The sequence below is a fragment of the Siniperca chuatsi genome, linkage group LG13, assembly GCF_020085105.1.
Source record: "Siniperca chuatsi isolate FFG_IHB_CAS linkage group LG13, ASM2008510v1, whole genome shotgun sequence".
In the NCBI taxonomy this organism is placed as follows: Eukaryota; Metazoa; Chordata; class Actinopteri; order Centrarchiformes; family Sinipercidae; genus Siniperca; species Siniperca chuatsi.
The window spans coordinates 10407680-10426202 of record NC_058054.1 but is presented as its reverse complement, the minus strand read 5'-3'; positions in this window follow the sequence as shown (position 1 = coordinate 10426202).

Below are 18523 nucleotides of genomic sequence, written 5' to 3'. Positions count from 1 at the left end.
AGAAGTACTCAGATCCTTTACTATGTAAAAGTACCAATACCACAATACAAGTAAAAGACCTACATTCAAAATCCTATGTACAGAAGTACAGAAGTATTATCAGTGTACTTAAATTATTAAAAGTAAAAGTAAATTTATCATGTGACTGATATTTTATTATATATGACGTTATTATTATTATTATTATTATTATAGTTTGAACTATTTTATATAGGTTGTGTAGTCCAGTGGTTCCCAACAGTGGGGTCATGATCCCTCCAAAGGATCACAAGATGAATCAAGGGGGTTGTGAGATGATTTATGGGGTACGAAAGAGGAAAAACAAAGTTCTGCTACACAAATTTGTATTTATTTTTGGAAATATTCTCATGATTGTTGCTTTCTTTGTGAAATATTGGATAATTGTACCTAATTTGTTCTTGGACAGTTATTTAAATAAAACCATATGAGAAGGTTAGAGAGGAAATCTTTCTTTGGTACAACTGCTGCCTACTCGGACATCTGAAACAAGACAAGGAGCCTTAACTAGACACTGTTTTTTGTTACAAGCCAAAGAGATTGGGAACCACTGGTATAATCTTTAATATTGCACTGTATTTTATAATCTTATCATATGTTTTTTCAATGTAAAAAATCTTAATCTGAAAGTCCAGCTGTCAAATAAATGTAGTGGAGTGAAAACCACTGCACACAGACACATTGTACAACTAAAATCTTTACCTTCTGTACTACCATAAAAAGGTATAAAAAGTAGACTATTTACTGTATATTAGTATATAAGTTGCCCTCGTATGATCCACATTCTTATCAGCACACAGTTCTTTGAAATTCACTAATTTCCGTGATGCTGTGACGTGAACGTTCTAAATTAGACTTTTTGGGGGAGAAAAAGTACAAACTGTCGCTCCAAGATGAAAGATTCGGTAGTCCGCGGAGGTCAACGGTTCACTGCCTGTGTACTTGGCTTCCCCGAACCGCCCCCAGTATGATTAAGGATGTGCTGTGATGTGATCCCAGTGATTACCATAGATGACTGGGTGATGGTGTGTAGGACTTCAGGAGGACACTGGTGGGCAGGGGCTTTATCGACCCGCTCCCTTGGATTCCTGTTAATAATATACAGGGACTTAACACGCCTACACATGTGGACAATTTGCAGATGGGAATGCATGGACAAAAGTACACACCGAGATGGCAGAAGACACAAGAACAAACAAGGTGTTATAGTATATATTTCACACATGCACAATCAAAAAAAGAGACATTCACATGAACTCAATAACACCACAAATCCCTGTTTCCTGCATGTGAGAAACGTTTGAAATGAGGCAAAATCTAAATGTTGCTGCTGATAATGACTTTTCTCACTGCTATCATCCCCTACCGTCATCATCACCATGGTTCTCAGTAGTGCAGACCTTGTTATCCTGTTCACTCTCTTTCTTCATGGTCTGACTTACTGATAACAATGCAATTAATGGGTAGAGTTACTTTCCGGCAAAACTGAAAAAGTTCATTCTTACCATAACCCCAACATTAACTTCACTGGAAACTAATGCAAAGCTTTTAGATCATACAATTTTGGGGGTGTTTGGTTACAAAATAAAAACTCCAGGGAACAATATGCTAGTCTTTTTTGGTATCCTGACAACTGTTAAGAAGCACATGCAGATCTTTTCTTCCCAGAGTCCCAACAAATTGTGAGCTCTGTCTCTGACAGGACTCACAACACTGTAAACTGCTCCAGTTATGTGTTCTTATCTATTTCATGAAAGGAAAAAAAAACAATGTTTCGAGCTTCTCTGACTAATGTAATAGTGAATCAGTGTCATGCAGAACCCAGTCAGGCTCATGCTGTTCCCACTGGTCATCCGGCTTTGAAGAGGTATGCATGTCTGCCATCTGTTGTTATTTGGACACCCGCTGGCACCATAAAATGATACATTGATTCATATCTATTGACAGGTTGTCAGTTTTATTCAGCCCCACCACACGTCAAAAAATAAATGAAAACAAAACTAGAGAGGAGGTTGTTGGTTTGAATCCCCAGAAAATGAACTTGAACTTCGTTATTAAGATTAGAGCCCGACCGATATCAACCAGTATTGTTACTGTTGCTTATCACAGAGATGTCGGTATGTATGGTTAACAAAATACTACAGCATGGAAGTGCCGTAGATATGAAATGAAAAAAAGTGTTTTACATAATTTATCCATCAGTGTACAGTCAGTTCACGGCCACTTCACGATTCTTTAAAAACTAATTTAAAGGATCCTTATGACAAATATTTGTTTATGTTATGTCTTTATGTATCAGCTGATATATTGAGATCCAATTTTTAATTTTCACAATTTTCAAAACAGGAAATAAAGCAATAAAACATGTGCCTTTGACCTGACCGTCGTCTTGATCACAACCAACACCCCCCCATTGTGCCTCTCCTCCCTGTTCAGCACAGTTCACGTTCACAGTGAGTTGGCAAAACACAGAAGAAAAAAAAACATGCTTTGTGTGTGCAATGAAAATGCCAATTAATTGTAACAAATCCCCATGCGGCAGGCACCATACGCTGTCATAAAATCAGAGCCTAACTTGTCTCTGTGTTCAATCATATGTATCCTCACTGATCGGTTAGATGTGATACTCACTGGCTGAGGTACACTTCAAAGACAAAATGACAGAGGACACACAAAGATCCCAGAAGTTTACTTGCCAACACTGGATGCATTGAGGCAATCACGACTTGGCTGACGAGAACTAATGGCAAGTCCCAAGATTCATACAGGGAGCAATGAATCAGATTCAAACAGCACAATATAGCACTGTCAGAAGTACAGTGCCAGCTGAAACAGATGGGCAGATGAAACAGCTGTGTGTCTAAATTAATAGGGTTTGCAGCATGAAGCTGACAGCCCGTTTCAGTGGACATTGTGTTAGTTACTGACTAAAACTGTAATCAGATTACAAACACTTTTGAAAAAGGTAAGGTATTTTTGGAATTAGTCAAACACATTTAGATGGGTTGGTCATTACAGATTATTATTTTGCATGCCTTTCCCTACTGACTGTGACTGGCTGCCCAGTGGGGTGTTTTAGTACAGCCTGTTCTGTCTGTCTGTCTCTGTGTGATTTTTGTGGTCCTATGTTAGAGAGCTACTTAGGAAGACCAAACATCAAGATTGTAATCCAACTGGGAAAGTCTACATAGTGTCTAAAACACTATGAAGTTCAGGTATAACATGCTAGCTTACTCGCAAGCTAAACATGCATGATATGTTACCAAGCTCTTAAAGCTACAACTAATCAGGTTTGTTTGTTTTTTTGCCACTTCTGTGCATAAATCCTCAACAAGCTAAACATCACACACAAATCCAACATTCACTCACCTTTTAGCTCTTTTTTGGTCTTCACCAACTCCTGAGGGAAATATCTGGCTCTTTATCTGCTGAATGTTCCAATATGTTCAAAAGCTAGCTAACTTTGTCTGTCTGGCAGGTAGCATACTATAGGTTTAGCAGAGGTTTTGGAGGCAGAGGAGTCAGACAGTGAGCTGCCTGCTGATTGTGGAGCTGTCATGGAAACATGCCATCATTCACCAAGTGAACTTAGTGGTCAGTAGTTTACCTTATCATTTGCCTCCCCTCTTAACCTCACTACAGAAATTATATCCTGTGTGTTCAAGATCCTGGTTGCTGAGTCTTGGGGTGCTTCACTTGCGTTTCTTACCTAATATTTCTGGACACTTTGAATTTGTTTGTCTCTGCCTTTAGTGGCAGCAGTCTTTCTTGTTTTTGTATTTTACTTATGCTGAGTCTATAACATTATAAAATAATGTTAATTTCTATTTGTCCTCGGCAGACATAGAGCTCAACAGTGACTGCCCACTTTTTAAGGGCTCTGGTTCCGGAAATTAATTTCCCATTCATTCACTCCATTTACGTTTCAGAAATTCTTTATATATAGAGTTTTAGCCTGGAACCAAGCCAACCAACTACGAGATGAATCGTGACCTTAAAACAGTTGATTCAGAGCAAAAAAAAAGATTCTAAAATGAAAAAAAAGGGAATAGTACAAGACTGTGTACGTAATTATTTTAAGAGTGAAGGAACTACGCATCCCATAAACCATTGCAAATGATACCTTTCTGACAACTTCCAACCTAACGATAGTAGCGTGCTTCTTCTTGAATTTAATCTTTGTCATTAATATAGTGTTGTAGTGATTCTCTAAAAAAGGGAACACGTCAGAAATGGAAATCATGGTTGCTCTGTGATAAACGTAACGTAAACGAGCGTAGAGTTAAGTGGTAGAAGCTAACTCACTAGCTAAACCAGTTGTAAGTTGTAAGTGTGTAAATAAAGTTTTAAAAAAAGCTCATTAGCCGTTAGTGGGTGCGGTAAACATTTCCATGGTAACAGTTAGCTCCACCAATCAGAGACGTCACTGCAACACTTTAGAATTGTGGGTAGTGTAGTACTTCTCTATGAGATTGCAAATAAAACATGTTTTTCTTAATACAAAGTTGATTTCATACAGACTTGTGGCTTCTACAGGAGCATATACCATTGTTTCACAATTGCATAGCTCGTGGTAAGTCTACCTTGGATGGTTACGACATTATAGCTAATAATCAAAATCCTCTATTCAAATTACGAATGGGATTTTCACTCCCGGAACCTCACTGTTGAGCTCTATTGTTTACATTGGTACAGCTCAGAGAGGGAGGAACAGCAAGGTCAGATGGTGCAGACTACATCCTGACTCGAAACTTGGCCCAACACTTATACAACAGGCGTACAAATGATAATGATAATGAGCACTTATGCTTAATGAGCATCATAAAAACACATCACATATGCATTTTTGTTCTAAATCCATCACATGAAAGCAATTGTAAACATAACTTTAATATAATTATAATTAGAAGTATTTGAATAAATTGGTCTTTAGTCAAACTACTCTGATACCCTAATTTATTCATAGGTAAATGAAAAATGAAATCTTTTCTTAAGAGGATGTGGTCACCCACACCCATATGTATGACACACTTGTGCTGATATTCCCTTATGTGAGACTGCATTTACATACTATACTGCTCTGTCAGTCAGTGTCATCTCAGACTGCTTTGTACCAGCTGCCATCAGGCGCCAACAGCAGTGTGACCTTCCTGCCTCTGCAACTTGCTGTTTTTGTTTTTTTCATTAGATTGCTCTTCACAAAAAGTGCATTATATTTGAACATCCCTTTTTTGAAGTTTACTCCGTGTGAGATTTCTAAGCAGTATCCTGGGCTTGAAAAGAGCTTTTAGAGAAAGAGATTTTGTCCTCTATTTACAAAGAGGCTCTCTGCTGTTTTATCTGTAGGACATGTTTTTTTCAAAAGTTGCAGTGCAGTTTGAAACTCTGCCTCATGGATTACTGGTCCATGAACAGGGTGGATGGGGACTGGATGTGTCACCAGGTTGATGACGTGTTGCTACTGGGAAATGTCTCCGAAGACACAAACATCTGACATGTGGTTTTGATACTGTCTAATGGTTTCTGATGAGAATAATATCATCCAGAGACAAAACTTTTCACATCTATGCTTAGGAGAGAAAAAAAAAAGTAATCTCTCCAGCTCCAGCTCTGTAGAGGAAATTCAAGGATATTAGAAATGATTCAGTCTCAAGTATTATTTCATTTTTATTTTATCAGGGAAAATATGCTATTATGTACGATTTCTCCCATTCACTGGGAAATGCATGCTTACTATTTATGATAATTTGAAAAATACAACTTTCAGACCTCAATTGAAAAGCTTCTACTTTGACCGTAGCCCACTTCTTTCTCATCCCTGAGTAACAAAGGTTCCACTGTTTTTAGGAGTAGTGGTAATCTGATCCTCCAGGTTGCATCTGCACATGTAGACTAATACATTTCCCAGAATGCAGCAACCCTGTGACGAACGAAATTGTAACGTCCCTAGTTCGATTCTAGCAGGGGACCTTTCTTGCATGTCACCTGTTCTTGCTCTCTCCCCTTATTTCTTGTCTATCTCTGCTGTGAACTGTCAAATAAATCAAAAAATTATTATTTTTTAAATATAAAATCCCAGAATTAATAAACATGTCTGAAAATGACTACGTGTGCTACTAAAGACATGTAGAAACGTAAGTATTTCTTTGCAAATAATAATGCAAAAAATATGAAATGATTTTGAATTTTTTTAAATGTTTGATGTTGAATGCAAAGAACTGGGTGCAAAGATATTTTTGCAGTCAACAGATAATAGTTACCACTAGAATCTATGGTACTTACAATAACTACTCCTTGTAGTTTGGTTCTGAAAGGCCACTACCCAATAAGTGGGGATTGGGAAACAAGGCTTAGGCTTACACAGAATCTAACAGGGCAGCGCCTTTCTCACTACAACTCTGCTGCACCCTGAAATATCTGCTACTCCACACAGAATTTTAAACAATATAACACGTTCATATATAAGACACTGTCATGTTATTCAGAGTGATCCTACACTTAAAGCAAACTGTCCTCAACCCAGTCTATTCCCTTTTTTAAAACATCCAGATCTAAAAAAAGAAGTATAGTGCACAGTTTAGTGACTAAGCTTATTAAGCCGACCTAGCTGTCCAACCCTCTGGCTGGTGTGATGCCTTAGCTAATCCAACTCCTCAGAGACCCAAGTACTTTTTTCCTCCATCCAAAGGCAAAAATACAACATTAACTGTCTCATCTGTAACAGTACTGACTAAACATGCCCTAAAGGTCAATACCGCTGAACATAAGGCTGCAATGACCGTATGGACAGTGGATTTGCATGCCATTATAGTCAGGCAAATCATGTAAGTATGTGCTGTATCTACCAGAACATGTTGGATTTGGAAAGATTGTCCCTTCCCCTAGAGTAAGTGATAGAGACTTTTGGGGAGAGGGGCTGGATGCGCACAGTTAACTCAGCTGAGGTTTTCTGGCCAATGGGTGGGGTATTTGATTTTGGAGAAATCCAATACCATGACAAATACCATGATGTAGAGCGAACAACGAAACAGCAAGTAATGTAACAAATGTTAGCTAGGTTGTGGGTTAGCAAACTGTCGCTACAGTTGCTGCTGCAAAGCTAACAAGCAGAGAGGACCAGACGGTTTCTCAGAGCCAGCACACCAGCTCCAGACAGCGATGCTCACAACTCTCCTGCTACTATAGCTAACATCACGACAGCATATCTTGGCAAACTAGAAAGTAAGCTGAATGTCCACGGGCAAGTCATTTAATGTTACCCGGCACACACATCATGCTTGGAATAGTGTTGTGTGGCTCGGGCCGAGCTACTTTGTTTGTTTGTCATTTACAGAGCCAGGGCTGTGTACAAACACCAGAGTTTTTTCAGCTATCGGACTGTGAGGAGATATTTGCTGAATTTGACAAAAAGACGTGTATTGGATTGGAATCGCATACCCCACCTTTTACCCTTTTTTGTTTTCTCTAAGCAATAACGCAAATAATTCTCTGGTTATATATCTGGCATGTTCAGTGCTGCTCAATGCTTTGTTTTCTTAACTGACACTTGCACCAGTCTCTGAACGTTCACTCTATCTCTTGCTTTAACTGAAACCATTTCTTGTTTCACTGCAAGTGCCAGCCGGCTTTGGCAGACTTGCACTGAAGACTCGACTGTACCTGTGAAATCACATTCTTTTTTATGCTTTTTTTGTAAATTTAGTTGGACTGAAAGCAAATGTGACTGTATCTTCAGTTCTGTGACTTCTCTGCATGTAGCATTATGATACAGATTGTGTCCTTGTGTGTGTAATTATGCGCAAACGCCATGAGTGTATTTGTATAAAGACCTGCATTTGCATATGCAACTACTCCTGTGTTCACACATACCTCCTCCCCTCCCTCCACCCAAACGATTCATCTGTCGTTCTTACAGGAAATAAAAAGAGAACAGAGGGTTAAGGAATACCATCTTATGTTTATTTTTAGATGAAAGAGATAATCACACATCAAATGTGGCTTTTTGAACAATCAGCATCAACACCAACAATCACTGGGTGTATTTTTCCTCTAGGTTTGTCTGTCTTCTGTTTGGATCTATTTATGAACTCACCAGGGAAATGTTATATCAGCTCTGATCTGTCCCACTAGCTGAGGGAACCGGCTGCAGCACAGCAGCAACACAGGAGGCTTAACTGTTCTTGCACCAGTGCTGGCCAAATCAACAAATCTGCTCTCTGATAGAAACTCTGGTGCAAAACAGTCAACATCTGGAGACCACTGCACTTGCCAATATTATGGCATTCAGACTCCAGGTCTCTTGTGTTTTTGCTTTTTAACATTTCAGCTCTCAAGGCAGGAATACTGAGCCAGAATTGGGCTACTGACAAGTGACCAGACCCTCAAGTCTAAAGTTTAAAACAGATAAGTCATGTTTGCTGTGGAAAAAAGGTACATCAAAAGAGAAGAAGTTTAAATTATTTCCTACAAACCGACTGCAAAATCCTGGTATCACAGCTTATATATTTTCTTTTTCGTGGAGTTGTGAAAGTCACACAACCATTTACACATTTGCAAAGTTGGAGATACTCTTTGTTGTTGAAAAATGTTTTTTGATTGTCTTTGCATGCCCTTTTGGGTTGGATTTTGTTGACAGATTTTCATCTTAAAGCAAGATGTTTAACTTTAGCTGAACAGCTGCCACCGTGGCCACAAGTGGGAATTAAATTAAAGATTAAATTAGATTAAATTAAGATTCTCGAGTCAATTGCTTTAAAGACATCATCATTACGCAACCTGACTGGGACCAAGTGGAATGGGAGAACAGTGTGGATGTATTTCTCTACTTGCACAATGTAGTGTCACGTATGTCCATTTTACGAACTGCACGTCTGTTTACTTCCTGTCAACTCTACAGTACAGTTTTGGTGGACTGCTAATGTTGAAATAAGTGAAAGTTTACGTAGCCTACTTCATACAACAGAACCCTACTACGCATGCTCAAACCCCATTGGCTCACAGAACTAGTGGCCTCAGGAGGGAGGACTGCAGTTGGACCCTTCTCCGCCCCCCAGGCACTGTTCCGGGAAAATGAATGCTCGCTAGCTAAAGCTGGAAGCCAGAAAGAAACATCTATGATCCATTGTCCCTTTGATGATCTAAATAAAGAACATGTTTTCTTGCGGTGGCTTTTCTAAAATGAGCAGTAGTGAAAGTTACTATATTCTGTTATGATCAAGGAGTTGAATAGCAGACAGCATTAGCTAGCGCAAACAAAGCAAATGATGGATGGAGCGTGAGTTGTTTGTGTACCTCCCCCCTTATAGTACTGTGAAGTGATTCACTGAATTAAAAAGTGATTGACAACTGGTTCAGGCAACATATTGGTGAAATTAATTTTTGAATGACAATGGATTGTAAGCCACTGATTGGCCAAATAAAAAAAATGATTGACAGTTACCACGCCTGCAGGTATACAAACTTGAAACAGGCGTACAGTTCGTAAAATGGATATATGCCACACTACATTGTGCAAGGAGAGATTAGGTCAACCTTCCTGAAAATTTTCCCCAGTGGCCAACGGCAGTAATGCAACACAAAAAAAAGCCTTGCAGCTCAAAACTCATTTTTCACAAAAACTGCCATTATAAAAGAGACATCTGTTGACAGGACAACTCAAAGTGCAAACAAGATCAATTATTACTCTTTGTATTGTGATTTTAACTCATGAAGGTTTCATATTTGTTAAACCCAGAGCCTAAAAAAGCTATTTACGTTATGCCAATATAACGTGTATAGACAGAGCAGGTGGGGCCAGACACACTAATGCGCATGTGCAGTGGGCCGCACAACATGGAGAACTTTTTTGTCTTATGCACTGGGTGAGCAATTTTCATTGAAATGAATGGGCACCATCTTGGTTAGTGCAGTGCACAGTTCTCATCATATATGGACAACAAGCAGGAAACAAAAAACATGTTTCCCAATGAGGTACAGTGTGTTTACATCTTATTTTACCTTTGTGATGGAACCATTGTTATGTTTATCCGCTGCTTAAACGTAGTCTAACAGTAGCACAAGTAGAGAGTCACAAAGTCTGTGAATTAGTGTCAGTTACACAGCATCTACAGAACGTTTGCTACCATTAGCTAACATTAGTCGCCATAAACTACTGGTCATACCAGACCAAGTAAGGCTGTAGCGGCAAACTTGTCAACTTGTCATTTCTGAGTGACAAAGTAAGATTGTGTTACACTTTAAAGCATCTAAATCAAGCATAAGCCTAGAAGTATCACACTTTGCTAGCTGATGAATTTCACACAAAGCCACAGAGCCTTAAACAACAACTCCCCCATTTTTACTAAAGACCTTTCACCACTGCATGGATCAACAATGTGTGGCAAGTTGCAAATTTCAGCTTTTAAGAAAACTGAATTTGGTGCTTTCATCTCATTTGAACTGTGACTTTATTGTGTTTTGCATTATGTGTTGGTTACAGACCTGAAGGCTAAATGTACAAATGTAATCCCGCAGGTGCCAGGTATAAATTTACCAACAGACATACTGGATATTTCTGTCTTTATTGCCATTCCTTTCATACTAGTGTGGCCGTTAGTTAGACATTGTCAATGATTTGCATTCACAGCCTTGTGCACACACAACCACAGCCTGTCCAGAGCACAGTGCCAAGTCTATATCCATCTCTGAGGGCAATCAAATATTTACCAACCAAAATAAGAAGGAGAAATCAGACATCTTGCCATCGGAATAACAAAAGACTTCACCCTGCTTTTAATAAACCTCAGATTCCCAAATCAATCTGAATTAAAGTATTTGATTACCAGTTTCCTAGCAACCCAAGACCATGACCATCTGTTGCTTCTGCAGACAGACGAGTCGGCCTGTGCTGTAGCCATCAGGGAGGAATTCCACCACGCTTTCCATCTTTCAAGCTCATGCAGAGGTCTTTTTCACACCAAAAGAAAAAAAGAACCCAAAAGGATAGAATTTGCAATATCTACGAACCTCACAAAGACTGTTTTTTGGAGTGCATTCTGTTCAATAATTTAGCCTTGGACTGAAGGAAAAATATGTAATATTCATACAGACAAATGTCCCACTCTATTCCATTCAGGCCCTCGGAGGACCGAGAGGATACCACATACTTACTCTGACACAGTGGACTATGAGACACAAGAGTAGATACAGTAAGACAGGGTATCAGTTAGAGTTCAGCTAGTGACAGCACCTGCCAGGAGGACAACTCACACCAAGCATGTTTAGAGCGGTCATTTAAACTCCCCCTAGTGAATATATCCTGTTAAAGGACACTCATATGTAAGAAATAAATTATTGAAGACATTTAGATAAAATATGATGGTTTTATGTTTAGATTCTCCATCAAAAATGTAGAAATCATAGATGCATTTGGACCATTTTCAGGGAGATGGAGGCCTGTGATAGGACAGTTTTGGGGTTGATGTTGGTGGGTAAATGAATGAACCAAGGGATGATCATCATTTGGGTTATTTTCTCAGACTTGACAAAGCTCCTCCAGAGCCACAGAAGACATTATACAATTGTTCAAATCACTTTACTTTGTAAATCAGTGGCGTTCCCCATTTAGACACAATTTATAAGCTGAGACAGTGCTAGGACCAAAAACTAAACTGGGAGACTTTTCCAAAGCTGAGGCACTAGGACAGCAAATTCTAAAAAAAAATGGCAACAAGAGCAAAGATGCTAAAACTGTGATGATTATGAATTCCTGCCTTTTGATACAGCTTGTCACTGTACATTTTTCCTTATTTTTTTATTAATGATTTAAATTGATTGTAAACTTTCATTTTGTCATTAAAGCACTATATACCAGTCACTGTTGCTTGATATAAACAGATGGCAACACATGGCATAAAATCTTCCATGACCCTGTAAATATTTCATTCATCTTCAGTTCAAGTTCAAGTTTTTATTCCCCATTTTATTCCCCATAGTGTTGTTTTATGATAATTTCGAAGTACTGGCCCATTGACCTAGAACTTGAATTCTATCTCACTCAATTATTGTAGTATTTCATATTTGGCTTAGTTTGTCCTATAACCTTAAATCTAATCCAAAACAATCTTAAAATCCCTCCTAAAGGCACAATCTGTGGTCAAAATGTAAACACAAAGGTCTCACTAATATAAAAAAAGTTGGACCCTGCTATTACTACCTAATTGAATGACAGATTTTTTAATACATAATGATATTTATAGATTGGTTGGAAACAATATGTACAATAATATTAATTGACATACCAACAGAGAGAGGCACAATATAGGCGCATGGAGATAGGACAGGATCTCCTCCATGTATAGTGGTGGTTTTAGAGTGAGTAAGGTTGAAAAATGAAACCTCTACACTGAATCTACAGGAACAATCTGAAGAACATGGTGGCGATGGGAAGGTGGTGGGTTGTGCAGTAGTAGTTCGGAAAGACAAGATAACAGGATCTCAATGATATTTAAGCATCTAACAACCAATTGGCTCAGAAAATGTTGTTAGAATGATGGATAGAAAGAAGAATTTGAATGAGAGGAACTCCAATAGAGGAATAAAGGCAAAACGTGAGAAAAAAGATCTTCTTTTGAACTTTGCCCAAAGCTTCATATTTAATACAGTGACAAGACAACAGTGTAAGAATGTAAACAGTTACTTTGATGTAATAAGAGACACGTCCGTCTAGTGTGCTATCAATGGGTGAAATCTGACCCTGAACTATAAATCAATTCCTACGCCGTGACCGCTGTACACAGTGACACACAAGAATAGATCTGGCTTTTTTTTAATGATTCATATTTTAATTGATTTTACAATATAAACAAACATGCAGATGACCTAATAAGAAAATCACATGACAAAGAATAAACTGGCTTAAGTCCAAGTTATCTCAGCCTTCTTTCTGGAGTATCCCTAAAGGGGCCAGTATTCTCAGAAGTGCTTGTCAAAAGGTCAAATACCTTCGGGGCTATGTATGAACATTTCAGTAACTTTCTGAAACCGGCAATCTGACATTCACACCCACTTCTCGCCATGACTGGCAAGCTGTGTGGAAGGTGAGAAAAGGAGCTCTCTAGCTCTCTTTTTCATTCTGGACACAACTCTTTCTTTCACTTTTCATTTCAAGAGAGACTGTGCACCATTATCTCTATATTTAAACGATATCAGGTCTACCCGATCTCTATGACGGTTGGCTTTTCACCCCGCCTTTGAGTGTGGCCATTTGGAACAACTATAAACACTTTAGATTTTCGACAACTAGTCTTCTGAACAAGCATAACCTGACCCGTAGTCTTATACTTTCAATTATAAACAGTTGAAAAACACACACATTGCTGATTTCTTTGTCTGTTATTCAAACTCTTCAAGTACATATTTATACAGCTAAAATGTATTTTGTAATTTCTTCACGTACCTGTCTAACTATTGATTTTTAAATTTGTGGTGGAGGAATGTCAGCTTCACATCATTTGTGCCTATGACACAGTTTGTCCTAATTTGGACAACATTTCATGCAGCTGTTGGCGACTTCTTAGTATTGAACTTCACTGCTGCCAGCTGGAGCAGCTAGCGTGCAAAGTTACTCGGTGCAGCTTTCATTTGTTTCTTTTACGTTCTTCTGAGACAGTTTATGTGTCTTTAATTTTGGCTTGTGTTGTGAGTTGTTACAGGAATCATGAAAATAGCTTTGTCCAACTGAGAGTTAGTAGCAGTCAATTTGGCAGTGGGACAAGTGAGCTGTTTAAAAGCTCTCCCTCACCCTCTATCGCTCTGTCTTCTCGTCTTTACCTCTCTCTGCCTCACAAAGTGATTTGACTCTAGGCTGTGTTTGGAATTCACTGCAGCATCACTGAGACGTTCAATAATGTTTTTCTATAATTAGAAGCTGTAGTAGTACACTCATTTCCCCTCTATTTTTTCTGGTTGCTATTGGCTAATGATATCAGCTGTATTTTCCCACCATATGGCTACCTGACATTATAAGTAGACTCTATAATATCAACAGTTTTATTTTCCACAATAAAACTGCGGTGAATCGAAAGTTGCTCAACTCCTGTTCAGAACTTTATTAGAGGCTTTATCTAAAAAAATTCATCTATATTTTGGTGACTTCCACAGTGAACATAGAAGCACTTAAACATCCACAGAGAAAATCTTTGTTTGCATTTGCCGTTGTTTGTTTGCTCGTAGGATCCTCCCTTTTCCCTCCCTCGGCCACCACTTGCATCATTACAGCATTCAGCCCTGGTGCTGGTGTAAAGGGGGTAAACCAGCCCCTTTGGAATCCTTCAATGGCCTTTATTAGTATTCTGTGGGGAAATAAAAGGACCCATCTGTGGAGGTGGTGATGAGGGGGTGACAGGAGGACCGGGAGAGGGGGGGGGGGTGTCCCTTGAGAGACCGAGGGATTAACCACTGACACATGGAGCCTGCTAATAAGGCGGCTCAGAGAACCCCATCTATAGGATCAGTACACGCACGTGTAACACACACCAGACATTCACACACTTGCACAAACACGTATAGTTTCATATATGCATACTACATTAGCAGTGTTTCTCACGCACTCCAGGAGAGTCTCAAAGTCTATCACACACAGGCAAACACACACAGTCGCATCTCCGCATCTTTATTAAATTTGTAGTAGGGCCACATCTGGGCACATACACCCAGAGAACAAAAGGAAGAGGCGGAGGGGGGAGAAAAGCCCAGTGTCAGATATGGAGATTTCATTCTGTGCCGCAGAGTATTAATGTGCGTCTGCACGTGCCAAGCATCTGTCACATATAATTGGAGGGTGTCAGATGCGGACACGGGGCCAGAATCAGTCCACCCACAACATGAATTGTCTGCTCCCGTGACTGGTAGAATCTCTGTGTCAACATCTATATTTATTATGGGGCTGACCCAGAGGTTTGGGAACGATGACTGCCTGATGGGGGATGAATGACTCTCAAGATTGTCATGAATCACGCTGCATCACCTGGCAGACCAGGAGCGTCTCATTTGCAGTGGCCTCAGCGTTGCTGTTGTCAATTTAATCAGAATTCATTGATTGTCCTGAGCTTTTCTCCAGAGAGTGATTTTTGTTGGCTGAGTAAAAACGTTCCCCTCAGTGTCTGTTGCAGGCAGATATGTTTACACTTGAGTTAATAGATCATCTTTGTTAAAGCGGTAAAGCACAACTTATTTGTTTCGCTGTCCAAATTAACTCGTCACCAAGTGTGGCACACACACACAGGGGATGCATGAACATGAGACTTTCCCTCTCATGAGACTTACCTGTCACTACCACCGCACACAAGCCCCCAAGAGTCTCCGATCCTGCTTGATAGGAGAAACCACTGCACCACCAGCTTTGGCAGGAAGGTTTTGACACTCCCTTGCAGTAGTTTTCTTTCGAAAGCAGTCCAAATTGTCTCTGTGTACGGTTCCGGTTTCCGCTTTATCAGACTGCTCATGTATGTCTGCTGACATGAGGAAAGTATTGCTCATTACCTTGAGCTTTCATTCCCACTAGGTAGGTAGTGTGATACACGGGTAGCTGAGACTACTTGAAGTGGGAATTTAACCAAGGGGCGAGGCAATTAATGCATGCAGAGCAGCCTCAACAACAATATGACAAGGGGTTTTGTCTCCCTCAGTCTCTCCGTCTAACCTAAATTTAACTTAAATGACAATATTGTTTAGAGTGCTTGGATAGAAATGGATCACTGGGACCAGGGGAGAGACAAGGTAATGTAATGTCATTCACCGCAAATCAGGTCTCGTTGGCTTCCTGAGATACGGTGGATCCAGAAATAGAATTTTGCTGACAGAGGAAGTTGTTGCAACCAAAGATCGATACACTCACTCGCCCCCCTGCTTTAAGCCTAAGGCATTTTTCTGAGCACTGCATTTTGTTTTCCCTGTTCCTGTCTGGCTGTGCCCTGACTTAAGAGTTTACTCCTGAAAGACTGTAGGGCCTACAGAGTTTACCTGGGAATTATGCAGACTGAGGCTCAGTCAGGTCAGGACTTTGCCTTAGAAACAAACATTTTTGAACATTTACAATTATTTTCATTATTGATTAGTCTGCCAATAATTTTTTCGATTAGTCGATTAATTGTTTAGTCTATGAAATGTCAAACAGGGAAAAAACAATTTCTCTGTCACAGTTTCTAAGGGACCAAGGTGACATCTTCAAACTGCTTTTTTTGTCCGACCAACAGTCCAAAACTCATATTCAAGTTACCATCATGACATGAGAAAAGTGGCAAATTCTCACGTTTAAGAATTTGGAACCAGTGAAAGTTTGGAATTTTTGGAAAAATTACTCAAACAGTCAATTATTAATATAACTGCATATTAATTTTCTGTTGATCAACTACTAGACAATTAATCAAATAGTTTGAACTCTTTTCGCAATCATACATTGTTGTAATTGACAACAGCCAGTATCCCCAGAATTAAATCCATAATAGACCTCCACACCTAACGATTCACATCCAAAACCAACATTCAGTGGCAACGCAGGAAGTAGGTTTAGTAAGTTTATGACTTGTCACAGAGCTGCAATTAACATTCTTCATTTTATTAACCAACATAACCTCTTTCCCCAACCTTAACCAAGTGTTTTAGTTGCCTAACATTAGCCCTACTTTAACCATTATTTGCCATAACCATGATCTTTCCTTAACCTAAATCATACCGTAGTTGCTATGTGTAGATATTGTAGAAAGCAATACTTTAAAAAACATTGTCTTTGGACGATGGATGTATTAAGAGAGTTGATGCGGCACCACCAGTTTGCCACACTTGGCGGGAGCGAACTAGGAAGCTTGGAAACGTTTTTGGCTTATGTGCTTGGTGAGCAATTTTCACTCAAATGAATGGGCGCCATCTTGGAGTCTGGTATCCAGTTCTTATAATACATCCATGGACTGGACAAAATCCAGGGTTTGGCAGAATTGTCCAATCTCGACATTGTTGTCTGGGGTTGTGACAAATTTAAGTTAATTATGACAGTGAGTCCATCCGTACTCCTTACACATGTGAAAAGTTAATTTCAACATTGGACGAACATTGATTCAAGAGCTTATGTGCTAAAAGGTGATTTGCTTCTGCAGTGGCTGTTTCAAACTATAAATTAAAGTCCTAAATGGACAGATAGATGGCATCTGTCTGGCATAGTGCTGAATTTTACACTCTGGATTAAACACTGATGATTTTGCTTCGCACCAACATGCGGCAGTCAGTCTTTCCCCATATGGCTCCGAACATGCTCACAAGCTGCTGTCAGTCAGTGACTAGATGCCTCCTACACCAAACAGCGGAAGTGATATGGGCCTACGCTACACGTCCAGCAAAACAGCAGCAGATGGTGAATATTCTGGATCCACGAGCCATTGTGATGGACACCTCTGAGACTCGACTGAGTGACAGCTGTTTCTCAGTAAGTGTCCAGTTACTGTGCAATCAGCCGCAGATCAGGGAAGTGACCTGGAGGGTGGATTGGCAGGAGGTTTGGCAAGAAAAGTTTAATCACAGATGTGATGTCATCAACATGCACCCTTTGGTGTATCATTAACTGATAATAACATGCTCAGAATCATCATAGGTAAAAAAAAATAAAATTAAAAAGAGTTTTTTTTTTTAGACGAATAGATTATATGACATTCTTTAAAAAAACATTAACTGCTATGGATATGAAAGGAACAGTTTCATTTAAAAAAATTTTCAAATACTGAAATGTGCTGCAAATACACAAAACAACAACGGACATGTTTCCAGGGGACACTAAAAAGGTTTGTGACTCATGAAGTTGGGTCCGTATCATCCATTCATTTTTTTCTGTTATTTTGTTTTGTACTTTCTCCACTTTGCGCATGCGCTGTCTAATCTTCAGCATGCACTTACCTCGCAGGAGCAGATTCAAAGAAAATGCTTTACAAACTTTTTCTTATGGTATTTGGTTGTGTTGTGTGTATTTGCAGCGTATTTTCTAAATGTGGTGTCAAATTAATGACGATGTTTTCTTAATTTGCTTGTGTTCTGTCTATTTGCATGTGTTTTCATAAGTTACAGTGCATTTTCGGCCACTGTAAGATTCACTGTTTTGTGACTTGTTTTGTTAAAATCATTCAATACATTCTTCTTCTCTTACTACCTTTTCTTCTACTTCTTGTTTTTTAAAATTATGTTCCCAATGTTGTGAATTGAGCCAATTAACTTTAACATTAACAGGGACTCTCTCAGGTCATCAAATATGAAATTGTATTCTGTCAGTTACAAATGCCTTTATAACATTTGAGGAAGATTTGTTTTGAAATAACTTATCGTAAACTCTTGTGTGCTTATAAATTTATCATTAATCCACACAGGGCTTATGCCAGGTTGACTTGGTTGTTGATCTTGTCTTATGGTTATTATGGGTAGATTTACACCGTCCTAACCCGAGTTTCTTTGGATTGAGTACAATGTTCTAAACCAATGTTTAGATACT